Here is a 14,524-nt window from a genome sequence, read left to right as displayed (position 1 = left end):
TCTTAGAGTCTGAGCCATCAGTGTTCTGTTCAGGAAGATTTCCCCCAGTGCCAATAAGTTCAAGGATCTTTCCCACTTTCTCTTCTATTAGATTCAGTCTTTCTAGTTTTATGTTGAGGTCCTTGATTCACTTGGATTTGAGCTTTGTGCAAGGTGATAAAAATGGATCTATTTTCGTTCTCCTACATGCAGACCACCAGTTAGACTAGCACCATTTATTGAAGATGCTTTCTTTTTTTCCACTGTATATTGGTTTCTTTGTCAAAAATCAAGTGTCCATAGGTGTATAGGTTTAGTTCTGAGTCTCTGATTCTATTCTATTGATCGACCTGTTTGTCTCTGTACCAATACAATGCAGTTTTTAATCACTATTTCTTTGTAGTACAGCTTGAGGCCAGGGATGGTGATTTCCTCAGAAGTTCTTTTATTGTTGAGAATAGTTTTTGCTATCATGGATTTTTTTGTTTTTCCATATGAAGTTGAGAATTGCTCTTTCCATGTCTGTGAAGAACTACATTGGAATTTTGATGGAGATTGCCTTGAAACAGTAGATTGCTTTTGGTAAGATGAACATTTTCACTATGTTAATCCCACCAATCCATGAACATGGGAAATCTTTCCATCTTCTGAGGTCTTCTTTAATTTCTTTTTTCAGGGATTTGAAGTTCTTGTTGTACAGATCTTTCACTTTCTTGGTAAGAGTTACATCAAGATATTTTATAGTATTTGTGGCCATTGTAAAGGGTCTTGTTACCCTAATTTCTTTCTCAGCTTGTTTAACCTTTGTATAAAGGAAGAATACTGATTTTTTTGAGTTAATTTTATATCCTGCCACTTTGTTGAAGTGATCAGCTGTAGTAGTTCTCTGGTGTAATTTTGGGGGTTGCTTAAGTATACTATACTCTCATCTGCAAATAGTAATACTTCGACCTCTTCCTTTCCAATTTGTATCTCCTTGATATCTTTTTGTTGTCTAATTGCTCTAGCTAAAATTTCGAGTACTATATTAAATGGATAGAGACCTGTGGGCAACCTTGTTTTGTCTTAGATTTTAGTGAGATTGCTTCCAGTTTCTCTCCATTTAATTTCATGTTGGCTGTTGGTTTGCTGTATATTGCATTTATTATGCATAGATACATGCCATGAATTCCTGATCTCTTCAGGGCTTTTAACATGAAGGGGTGTTGTATTTTGTTGAAGGCTTTTCAGCATCTAGTGAGATGATCATGTGCTTTTTTTTCCTTTTGAATTTGTTTATATAGTGTATTACATTGATGGATTTCTGTATATTGAATCCTCCCTGTATCCCTAGAATGAAGCCTACTTAATTGTGGTGAATGCTGATTTTGATATGTTTTTGGATTTGGTTTGCAAGAAGTTTATTGAGTATTTTTGCACTGATATTCATAAGTGAGATTGGCATGTAGTATTCCTCCTTTGTTGGGTCTTTGTGTGGTTTAGATATCAGAGTAATTGTACCTTCTTAGAGTGAATTATGTAGTGTTCCTTCTGTTTATATTTGTGGAATAGTCTGAGGAGTATTGGTATCAGCTTTTCTTCAAAGGTCTGGTAGAATTCTGCACTAAAACCATCTGGTTTTGAGCTTTTTTAAAAATTTTCTTTCTTTTTTTTTGGCAGTGAGGTTTTTGATTATTATTTCTATTTCCTTAGGGGTCATGGGACTATTTTGATAGTTTATCTGATCTTGATTTAACTTTGGTACATGGTATATGTCTACAAAGTCATCAATTTCATCTAGATTTTTCCAGTTCTGTAAAGTACTTTTGTAGTAGGATCTGATGATTTTTTTGATTTTCCTAGTTTCTGTTTTTATGTCTCCCTTTTTATTTCTAATTTTGTTAAGTTTGATAATGTCTCTGTGCTCTTTAGTTAGTTTGGGTAAGTGTTTATCTTGTTGATTTTCTTAAAGAACCAGCTCTTGGTTTTGTTGATTCTTTGTATCATTCTCTTTGATTCTAACTGGTTGATTTCAGCCCTGAGTTTGACTACTTCTTGCTGTCTACTGCTCTTGGGTGTGTTTGCTTTTCTTCTGTTCTAGAGTGTCCAGGTATGCTGATAACTTGCTTGCATGGGATCTCCATGAAGGCGCTTAGTGCTATGAATTTTCTTCGTAGCACTGCTTTCATTGTGTCCCAAAAGATTGGGTATGATATGTCTTCATTTTCATTGAATTCTATATAGTCTTTGATTTCTTTCTTTATTTCTTCCCTGACCAAGTTACCATTGAGGAGAGAGTTGTTCAGTTAACATGAGTATGTGAACTTTCTGTTGTTTTTGTTATGGAAATTTAGCCTTAGTCCCTGGTGATCTGATAGAATGCATGGATTATTCCAATCATCTTGTTGTTTTATGTTTTATATTTGCTTATATGATCAATTTTGGAGAAGGTTCCAAGAGGTGCTGAGAAGAAGGTTTATTCTTTTGTTTTTGGGTGAAGTGCTCTGTGGATATTTGTTAAATCAAGTTGGCTCATAATTTCTGTTAGTTTCACTGTGTCTCTGTTTAGTTTCTGTTTCAATGACCTGTCCATTGGTGAGAGTGTGGTGTTATGTCTCCCACTATTATTATTTGTCGTTCCATGTGTGTTTTGAGCTTTAGTAAAGGTTCATTTATGAATGTGGGTGCCTTTGCATGTGAGGCATAGATGTTCAGAGTTGAGAGTTCATCTTGGTGGGTTTTTCCTTTGATGAGTATGTAGTGTCCTTTCCCATCCTGTTTAGTAAATTTTGGTTGAAAGTCTATTTTATTAGATATTAGAATGGTAACTCCAGCTTGTTTTCGGGACCATTTGTTTGGAAAACTTTTTTTCTAGCTTTTTGCTCTGAGGTAGTGTCTGTCTTAGTCACTGAGGCATGTTTCTTGTATGAAGCAAAATGCTTGATTTTGTTTACACATCTAGTCTGTTAGCCTGTGTCTTTTTATTGTGGAATTGAGTATTGTGGAATGTTGAGAGATGTTAAAGACAGATGATTGTTAGTTCCTGTTATTTTTGTTGCTAGGAGTGGTATTATGAGTATATGAGTCTTCTCTTTTGGGTTTGTTATGAAACGTTTAGTTTCTTATGTTTTCTTGGGTATAGTTACCTTTCTTGTGTTGGCAATTTTATTTCAGTATCTTCTGTGGGACTGGATTAGTAGAAAGGTACTGTTTAAATATTTTTTGTCATGGAGTATCTTGGCTTCTTCATCTATGGTGATTGAGAGTTTTGCTGGGTATAGTATCCTGGGCTGGCATTTGTGTTCACTTAGGATCTGGATGACATCTGTCCAGGATCTTCTGACTTTTAGAATCTCTGTTAAGAAGTCTGGTGTAATTTTGATAGGTCTGCCTTTATATGTTACTTGGGATTTTCCTCTTACAACTTTTAATATTCCTTCTTTCTTCTGTGTTTTTAATATTTTGATTATTATGTGTTGAGAGGATTTTCTTTTCTGGTCCAATCTATTCAGTATTCTGTAGGCTTCTTGAACATTATGGCCATCTCTTTCTTTAGGTTATGGAAGTTTTCTTCTATGATTTTTGTTGAAGATGTTTTTTGGCCCTTTGAACTGGGATTCTTTACCTCTTCTATTCCTGTTATTAAGTTTGAGTTTTTCATTGTGTTCTGAATTTCCTGGGTATTTTGGGTCAGGAGCTTTTTACATTTTGTATTTTCTTTAACTGATGTGTCAATATCTTCTATGGTATCTTCTATGCCTGAGATTCTTTCTTCTATTTCTTGTATTCTATTGGTGATGCTCGCATCTGTAGCTCCTGATCTCTTTCCTAAGTTGTTCATCTCCAATGTTGCCTCCCTTTGTGTTTTCTTTATTGTTTCTATTTCCATCTTAATTCTCAGACTGTTTTATTCAATTCCTTCAGCTGCTTGATTGTATTTTCCTGTATTTAAAGTTTTTATTTCTTCTTTATGGACTTCTATCTGTGTGTCTGTTTTCCTGTATTTCCTTAAGGGAGTTATTTATATCCTTCTTAGAGGCCTGTATCATTTTCATGAGATGGAATTTTAGGTCATTATCTTGCTTTTCAGGCATTTTAGGGTATCCAGGGCTTGCTGTGGTGCGTGAACTGGATTCTGGTGGTGCCGAATTGCATTTGTTTCTGTTGCTTATTATCTTGTGCTTGCTTCTAGCCATCTGGTTCTCTCTGGTGTTAACTGGTCTGGGTGTCTCTGACTGGAACCATCCTCCTTGGAGGCAGGTAGAGCTATGTGGCCTGAGAGCTTGTCTTTTTGGAGGCAGGCAGTGTTGTCTTTGGATAGGGGAGGTAGGTTCCATGTCAGCTGGGCTGTGTGGATGTCCCAGCTGGCATGGGTATTTGAATGAGATTCTCAGGATGTGCTGAGTACATCCTGAGAAGCACACAGAGTGTAGCGTTTAAGCCAACTAGATTATTTTTATACTATAACTCTCGTAGTTAATTTGCTAAACCTTGGATTTGAAGCCACAAGGCTTAATTTTAGAATCTCCATCCCTTAAGCCCCAGGATGCCTACACGCCTCTTATTTGGAAATAAGAGTTTCCAGGTGTTATGGGTTTTACAGCAGTCTTTTCCCACTGCTTTGAAACATCATTGCTATTAGATGCTATACGTTAAAATCTATTTGACTTTAGAACTTTGAAGAGCAGATATATAAATACTTGGAAAAATTAGCCTAATTCAAGTGGCTCAGAAGTTCACCACTTCACAGATATCCAGTTACCTAAGAATATTCCTCAGATTCTGTTAAATGTAGATTCTGAGTCCTTGCAGTGCATTGGCTCCTGGCTGTTGCCAGGGAAGCTGTTCTAAGGCCCACAGTAACTCAGAAAGGCATCAAAGATACAGCACAGGCTGACGGTGAACTGGGTGTGCGTTGGAGCAAGGTATGTTAGCTTGTGCAGGTCAACTATCACATTTTCAGGCGTCTCAAAAGCTTTTTGATTATTACAATTTTGGTTATTAGGAACAATTATATTATGGAGATTTGGACAAAGGCAGTAAATATAGATTGTTCTTATTGATAATTTTCCTGGCCTGGTCTCTTGGGGTTCTTGCTTATAATTTTCATCCATTAAAACATGAAGGATGTGTCACCACAAAGCTCTTCCAACTCTATATTCAGACTAGGGACTAGAAATCAAATTGTTCATCATGGGAGTATTCATACCACAAGATGCAGAAACAGTGCTATTCATGAATCCTTCTAACTCACTTCTGGAAAGTTTGACGCTGAAACTGACCAGCATAACATGCTGGGGAGCCCATATTGTCGTTGATATCTGAATACAGAGCCAGTCTGTACTGAGTCATCTTCGCCTGACTTTGGAGCTTGGGTGAGAATTTAAGGGAGTCTTTTAGGTGCAGTTTGAATGCCAGCTGGATGCACCTTCTGTATTTTCTGCTATTGTTGTGGAAAGGGTAGGCGTGGGACACTATGATGTACCTGTCTTCAGGCTAATTTCTAAGGGCAGAGACTGCAGACGAGCCAGGGTAGGTGTGCGAAATCTATGATTATTCATAAGTTTCAGCATTTTTTAAAGAACTCGCTCTAAGTGTCCTATTAGTAGATGCCACCAGTATTTGCTTTAACTTACAATTATAAATGTTCTTCTTCATGAATATTTTTCACTAATTAATTTATTCACTTTACATCCTGATTGCAGACTCCTCCTCCCTTTCTTCTAAGTCCTAGCTTCATAAGCCCCTCCCTCATTACCCCTTCCCTTTTCCTCAGAGAAGGAGAATCCCCTCTATGGTACCAATCTCCCCTGGGACATCAAGTCACAGCAGGACTAAGAGCATTCTCTCCCACTGAGGCCAGACAAGGCAGTCCAGTTAGGGGAAGGGGATCCAAAGGCAGGGAACACTTAGAGACAGCCCAGTTCCAATTGTTAAGGGACCCACAGGAAGACCAAGCCACACATCTGCAACTAAGTTTCAGTATTTTCAACGTGTCAACTTTGTTGTTTGGACTTTACCATTCCCTCCCCACAGTAATTTGTTCTGCATGTCTGTGTCCCTTGACACCTGATCACTATTATTAGACTCTACAACATTTGTTTGAATAACCAACCATGGGTCTCTGGCCAGAAAAGCCAATTAGAGGGAAAGGCCACCCCAGAATGTCATGACTTATGCTGCATAGGGCAGTAAACAAGGTTACCACAGACAGAAAGCAAATTTCTCACATGGTTGGAGTTATTTAGGAAACTGACAAGTGGTGAAAGATTGGAGCCACATTTGAATCTTGGGCTTCAGTGTAGAAATCTAAATAGCTAGGATTCCTGATGTGGGGTGCTTTACATAGTTTGCTGCTCATTGGCAAGATTGGGCCTCATAGGGTCAACCACATGAAGAGAAAATGGAATATGTCCTAAGACAACCACTCAACCCTTTTGGTTCCCCCTTCCAACATATTTTCACTCAAGAAGATCTAAGTTAAAAAGGGCTGGCCATTTCCTGAAAGGCTAGTTTTCCCTAGCTTGGCTGCACCATGAGGAGGAGGAATGTTTACAATGAGCCAATGAAATACAAATAACAGGCAACATAGAGAGATATGGGATCGAGAACCCATAAAGAATTCTACTGCTGCTATTATTATTATTATTATTATTATTATTATTATTATTTATTTCTTTTTTTCTTTCCAGGTGGGAGAAAATAGAAAACCTCCTAAATGTGTGTTTTCTTCATTTTATATCTATGAGAAAGTTTCCAACTCTTTCATTATGGATAGGGATCAGTAATGATGGAAAGTGCTCTCTCTCTCTCTCTCTCTCTCTCTCTCTCTCTCTCTCTCTCCCCTTCCCTCCCTCCCTCTTTCTCTTCCTCCCTTCCTCTCCCTCCCTCCCTATCTTCCTCCTCCCTCTTTCTTTCTCTCCCTTCCTCCCTCTTTTCTTCTTCCTTCTCTCTTCCTCCCTCATTCTCTTTATCTCCCTTCCTCCCTCTCCCTCTTCCCCTCCCTCCTAGTCTTTCTTCCCCCTCTCTCTGCACATGTGTGCACACACTTGCAGACTGCTCTTAGGAGTCACAACATTTGCCCATCAGGATGGTGCACAGCCTTAATCTCAGCACTCAGGAGGCAGAGGCAAACAGATCACTGGGAGCTCAAGGCCAGCTTGGTCTACATAGTTCAACCCAGCCAGCACTAATCAGTGAGACCCTGTGTTAAAAAAAAAAGTTACAACCTTACACCCTCAGGTTTGCTGTTCTTAAAATGCTAACTTAAACACTTCTTCTAGAATGTATTTTCACACACCCATATAAAAATATTAGTATTTTAGTTGCTAACAAGACATCTCCCCATTCTCATGGTTGACTGAGGATGTTCCTGATCACTTCAAAGTCAGTTATCTTGATCAATAAGCATTTGGTTGGCTAGTCCCATAGATTTTATGTTTCATGACCCAACTCGAGCTGATTCTGTACCGATGCCACTAAGGGAGTGTGATTCTATGCACGAGGTACGTCAGTGAGGGTGCGGGTGTTTGTTAGATAAAAGGGTTTGAGTCCTAGTGTTAACGTGTGCTCTCTGTGAGATGTCACACAGAGCTGATTTATCGCTGTTAAGCGGTCACTTCTATTGAGCTTACCATTTACTCTACAGAATACTAAGACCCTTGCAGGTATGACTTACCTTACAGTCCCAAACCAGGACAAACTTTCTATGGTCCATCAGCCTCCAGGGGAAGAAATGGAAAAATGTCTCTGGTATATTAATGAATTGAACTTTGGCTCCAGAGTTTTGTTGCCTGAGTTTAGATTCCAGATTTGCTTCTTTCTGGCTTCCTGTGATAGAACAGCAACTCGTCGACTCAGCCCCTTGCTGCCATTTTGTTCTTAGGGAGGTTTCCTTTAATTTCAAGTGGCACACCAGAATAAGCATCAAACTCTAAAAATACTTAATATTTTGTTTTGAGACAGGCTTTTTTTTTCTCTCTATAAAAGACTTGGCTGCCCTGGCACTTGTTCTGTAGACCAGGCTGGCCCCAAACTCAGAGAGATCTGCTTGCCTCTCAAGTGCTGGGATCAAAGTCATGTGTCACCACTGCTTATTTCAATTGTTTAATACGAAATTTTCAGAAACATTATTTTTCCTCTTCCAACTGCTCCCAGATCTACTTCTGCCCTAATGACCAAACTTCATATTCTTTTTCTCTCTTAAAATAAAGAAATAAAACACAAAACATAAAAGGACATACACAGTATCATACACACACTATCACACACACACACACACACACACACACACACTCACACAGCCCAAACCAAATTAATCCACAGAACGTGTTTTTGGTTGGCCAACCATACCTGAACATGAGGCCTGCCCTGGAGTGTGATTGTTATATCCAGTGTCGCTCCCTTGAGGAAAACAGATTGCCCCCTCCGAGCAGCCATTAATAGCAAATGGCTTCTGGGTTAGGAGTGGGATTTTGTGCCTATTTCTTCTTCTCTGTGCCAAGCTTTTGTCTTAAACTTGTGAGATCATGTGCATGCTGTCGAAGTGTTTGAATTCATGAGTGCATCTGCCCTGCTGTGTCTGGAAAGTATTGTTTCTAAGGACCCCACCTCAAGCTCTTACAGTCTTTCTCTTGCCTTTTCATACATTGCCCGAGCCTTGAGAGGAGCAGTGTGGTAGAGACATCCCACTAAGGGCTAAGCGCTCTTTCACTCTCTGCATGCTCAGGCCTGGCTTTCTGCATTCACTCCCATCAACCGCAACCGAGGGATGTACTTACCCGTGACTATAGCAATATTCTGCTAAACGAACAAACTCTGAAATAACAAAGTAACAAACTCTGAAAGAGACTATACTTACCTATTTTCTCTTCACTTTTTCGTTCTTGTATTGTATAGGTGAAAAAATTTTCATACTTAGTCTGCCTTTGTACTTGGAAGTAAGTTACTAATATTTCTCCGGAGAATCATTGTTGATTTGGTTATGCTCTAATATGTAGAGAGATGTGAGCAATGCATTTTTATTTAATTACTTTTAATTGAAAAAACATTTTAAATACAATTTATTCTTATCATACTTCTGCCCCACTCCAGTTCCGGTCATGTGCTTAGCACCCACCCTTCCCCAGGCCCTTCCTTTTCTCCAGTTCCTGTCACGTGCTCGGTGCACTCCCCACCCAGCTTCCTTCATGCCCTTTCGCTGTCTTTAGAAAACAACCTCACCCTCCCAACACTGTAAGAAACTTTCTTTCTGACACAAAACAGCAGCAATAACCACAAAAGCATCAAATCAGAAACCATCACACATAAGCAAAAGACCAGCAAGACCAAAAACAGGCCCCAAACCAGCATCGGGAGACAAAAGTCTACAAAAACACCACTTTGTTTGGCGTTGGCCGTCTGCCATTGAGCACAGGGCTTCCCCTGAAGTGTGATTAATATACTCAAAAGAAACTCCATAGGAGAAAACTAGTTTTTATTCCCAAGACGTTGTGAGTTGGAGACAGCTTCCTGGTTGGAGGTAGAAACCCATGTCTACTTCCTTGTAGCAGTGCCGCGAGCCTGCCTTCTTGAATGTGTGCTGGCCCTATGTGTGCTGCACTGTCTCGGTGAGTTTTTATGTACACCAGTCCTACTATGTCTAAAAGACACTGCTTCTTTCTTGTTATCCCCCCTAGTGGCTCTTATAATTTCTCTGCTTCCTCTTCCCGACAGTTCCTTGAGTTCTGGTTGGGGCATGATTTAATAAAGACATCTCATTTAGGACTGAGCGCTCCAAACATCTTTCCCTCTGCACATTGTCCCACTGTGGGTCTCTGCTAATTTCCAGCTACTGTAAGAGAAGTCATGCATTTTTTTTAATGGTTATTGGGTCAGGTTGCTAAATAAAATAAAATAGATGATTAAGATGAGAAAAGTTAAAAGTAAAGTCTTACATATCTTTCAGAATGTTATGGGGAACTTTCAGTGTAGTTATTCCAGAAAGTGTGTCCTCATATTGCAAATCATATCTGTAGTGGACCGTGGTGTTTCTGGTCTGTTAGTGTGGGTCAATCTGCAGCGACTGTCGGCTATGTGTATAAACTACCCTGTAATCCCCTAGCCGTCAGCCAAGCAGAAAGTCCCTGAGATGTCTCTGGCCCTCTGAAATCTCTGCTATTAGGCTCCATCTGGCCCGGGGAAATATGTCCAGTTTATTACTATGCCATCTTGACACAGCAGAAATGAGGTAATCTCTACTTTTTCTACCAAGATTTTTCCATGATGTCTTGCACAAACAATTTTTAAGCGTCCAGCTTGCAGCACATACTGAGAGGCTACACGCTTTTCCTTGGGTACCTTTTATAAGCTAAAACCATGCCAAAATGGAAGGAAGCCTGTAAAGTTGCTAGTTTTCTTTCAAACATTACTGAGAAGTGGACATATCCTCCTGACATTTTTTTATGATAGCCGCTGAGAGCTAAGTCAGTTACATTTATTATGAATTCTTACCGATAAGTGGTGAAAACAGAGTAGATTCTCATTTTTATTTTTTGTTTTTATTTGCTGCAAATATTTGGGTCAAAATATTAATTTTGGAACAATTATTCATTTATATATTCATGGAACCTTTTTACATGTATTGAAAGGAAATGTGTAGCTTCCTCACAAGAGCACACTGTGAATATTCAACAGACATTTAAAAAGTCCACCTATGTTTTGAGATGGATGGAGAAATCGGTGTGTTTTAAAATACTTCAAAAACATTGTTGTTTTGTTTTTCAAGACAGGGTTTCTCTGTGTAGCCCCGGCTGACCTGGAACTCACTAGGTAGAACAGGCTGGCCTTGAACTCACAGAGATTCCCCTGCCTCCTGAGTGCTCAAATTAAAGATGTGAGCCATCACCACCTGGCTTAATTTTTTAAATATTTTTACACACTATATCTTGATCATATTCTTTTCCCTCTTCCAACTCCTCCCACATCCCTTCCAATGTTACCCAACTTCATGTTCTTCTTCTCTTGAAACAACAAAACAAAATTAAATACACACACACACACACACACACACACACACACACACACACACACACTAAACCAGCAAGCACACAAGCAGAAACTGTTCATAATCATGCCAACTGCTCCTGAGTCCTGCCCAGTGCTGTGGTTATTATCTCCCCTGCCAATCTCTTGAAGAAAATGGATTTTCCCTCTCTGAACCATGATCATTTTCAAATAGCTTCTTGGTTAGAGGTGGGACTTTGTGTTTATTTTCCTCTTCTCTGTGTTGGATTTTTGACCTGGCACGGATGTGGGCAAGTCTGATGCCTCTGTGGTTCATGTGTGTATCAGTCCTGTTATGTCACGGAATTGTTATTGTCTTGGAGTCATCCACTACCTCTGCTTCTTACAGTCTTTCTACCTTGACTTCTGTAAGATCCCCGAGCCTTGCTTGAGAAAGTTCTTCACTCTCCACACATTGTCCAGTTGTGGGTTTCTGTGTCTATTAGCGGCTACGACAAGAAGAAGCTTTTCCAATGGGGGCTGAGTGATGAGCTGATGTATAGATATAACACTACTCCATTAGGAGTCAATTTATATGCTATATTCATTTTGCATAATAATAGCAACATGTTTTCCCCTAGGACTCATGACCTGTCTAATTCTAAGTTCTTATCTTCATTAACCATTTCAGCTATAGGTTCAATTTTATGGAGCTGGCCTTAAATTAAAAAAGAAATGTTTGTTACTACCATGACATTTGTGCCACTATTTTACCTGTGTGTGTGTGTGTGTGTGTGTGTGTGTGTGTGTGTGTGTGTGTGTGTGTGGTGTGTGTGTGTGTGTGTGTGTGTGTGTGTGTGTGTGTGTGTGTGTGTGTGTGTGTGTGTGTGTGTGTGTGTGGTGTGTGTGTGTGTGCGTGTGGTGTGTGTGTGTGTGTGTGTGTGTGGTGTGTGTGTGTGTGTGTGTGTGTGTGTGTGTGTGTTTTGTGGGCCAGTCACTATCGTGTGGCTGGGTGAGCTTGTGATTATCCCCACCCTGATAGCCTGTACAGTACATTCCAGATCTATGAATGCTAACCAGTAGAGGTGAAGCTTCTAGTTGAGCACCAGCTCAGGATCTTGACATTGAGTGACATCCGAATGTGGAATTTTCAGTAACAGAGTCCTACTCTCAGGTTGTGGAGGGCAGTCAATAACATTGGTTGTAGTCCATAATATTTGGGGGTGAGACTAAGATCCTTTTAAGCAATGACTCAAAACCTATTTCGAGATTTTATTTGGTCGTATGTGGTATCTATATGGGCTGTTTCTCTCCTAATACATGGCCACTGCACGTACATTTCTTTTATAAGCGCATAGTTTAGGAAGCTGCTACAGTGGCTTTCATATTGCCTTTCGAAAGTCCTTTAGCTTAGTTGTCCCTCATGGTATTCCTTCCTCTACTCTGGGCTTCCTTTCCTCTTGGCATTTAATTTAAAAATGACCATATGGCCAAACTCTGAAATCACCCACTGTGTGTAACTGGAAGGTCTATGTAGAGGAGATCTGCATGGCTGTTTTATCAAACCTGCTGTCTTGGAGATCTGAGCCTTTGGTTTGATGTTAGAGAACTATGTTGGCCAGCAGCATGGTCAGAACCATTCAGTGCAACTCCAGTCAAGTAACACACGCCATGGTTGCTGTTTTCAGTGTCTGTGTTGAAAGAAGACAGCTGAAGGCATATATATATGGTCAGCCTTTTGGTGTTAGCTGTATGGCAACTTCCAGTAATATTTCTCCCCTCCACATTGCTTAATTTTTAATCTAACAAGATGGCAAAAAGAAATAAGAAAAAGACTAACTCTTCCCCTTCACCATTTCTGTGTGTGCACGTGTGCATGTGCATTTGTGTTTAAATATGTGCATGTGCGTGTGCGTGTGCGTGTGCGTGTGTGTGTGTGTGTGTGTGTGTGTGTGTGTGTGTGTGTGGTGTTTGATATGTAAGTGCAGGTATGTCTATCACTGAGCACCTGTGGACATAGAGCACAGGTTCAGCTGTCAATCCTTGCCTTCTGCCTTGTTTGAGACAGGGTCTCTTTGTTGGTTTTGCCGCTGGGTATAGGAGCTTTTGGGAGCTGCCTTGTCTCCACTCAGTATCTCGCCACATGAGTACTTGGACTGCCCATGTGTATTGACATGACAGGGTGGACATGGTTCTGGAGTCCTCATGTTTGTACACCTCAGGCCCCCATTCTTGCACAGAAGGCTCTTGGATCAACTTAGCCACCTCTGCAGCACACAAAATTATTTCCTGTCTATAATCTATCTCTCTAAGACAATAAAAAAGCTTGTTTTTCTGGGACTGTGATGCCCCCTGCTTCTGAGCTGCTCTCATTGGCTGCAGCGCAGCCCCCTTACCTCCTTGTCACGCACCACCAGATTCTCCAGTTGATTAACAGATATGAGGGGGTGCTTTGTTCATGTGGGACATCTGATATTTTGGGTTCCTTTTTCATTCAATTTCACTTTAGCTATGAAAAGATCACTCATTTTCAGAAACCCGTTTTCATCTCTCAGGCTTTGGAAAAGACTTTGCACCCTTGTCTCAAATAGAGAGCAGTTTTTCCCCCTCCCAAAGAGTATCTAAAATTCTTCCAAATATAGAGAATTTTAACAATATTCTTTGAAAAATTGTTGAAAATGTTTCCAACATGGACTTTCACGACTATCGCTCTATCTTCTGCGTTTTCGTGTTGAGTCAAAAATTGTAGGAAAGCTTTGTGGCATGGATTCATTGCACGTCTGTACTCTTATTGACATTGGGTTCCCAGTGGCTTGTGCTGGGCAATCGCAGCGTTGACTTTGAAATGTTTAAAGTTTCCTTTATAGATGATATGGCCCTAGCTTCTTCAGGCCCTCACATGGTCTAGGATCTAGTATGTGACCCTGTTAGCTCAGAGTCTCCACTGTCACTTTATCCACCAGTCTTCTTGAAATGGAGCATGGAGCTGGTGTTTCTGGCTGTTCTTGTTCTTTGATGCCTGGGCATTAGGCTCCTTGGTCAAAAGCTTCCACAAATGCCAACAGCATAGCTGCTGCATCACTGTCTTTGATCCTTGATCATTTGTATGCTGCCTTTTCTATTTCTCCTTTGTTCTCCTTTTGAGGGTGGAGAAACCGAGAAAAGTCCCAGACACCAAACGAAGATCCAAGTAACAATATTCCAGGCATAGCTCAGGCATGGAGCAGCATGAAGGACAAACACTTGGCTTCCCAGGGCTGCAATTTTCTTTCCCATAATAAAACAGTTGGGTAAGGTTACCCTGCCTCACTAGCCTTATACCTTTTAAACATCAAGGAGGACCTATGATTTCCGGACTTTAGTTTAGGATCCTAGGTCACATGAGTCCTAGTGGCAGGCCACATTGTGTTGCCTCTCATTGGAGCTTTAGGTTTCTAAAATTTCCCAACATCTACCTCTATTACACTCATCAGGGAATAATTTTAATCAAGGAGAAAATTGGAAAAAGAGATAACTTTGATGATAGGCTAAATGCATACGGCACGAGACCGAAAATCAGTATGTGTTCATGGTCCCCTCTCTG

The sequence above is a fragment of the Rattus rattus genome, chromosome 2 (assembly GCF_011064425.1).
Source record: "Rattus rattus isolate New Zealand chromosome 2, Rrattus_CSIRO_v1, whole genome shotgun sequence".
Lineage (NCBI taxonomy): Eukaryota > Metazoa > Chordata > Mammalia > Rodentia > Muridae > Rattus > Rattus rattus.
The sequence above is the reverse complement of the archived record's forward strand: the minus strand, read 5'-3'. Positions refer to the sequence as shown.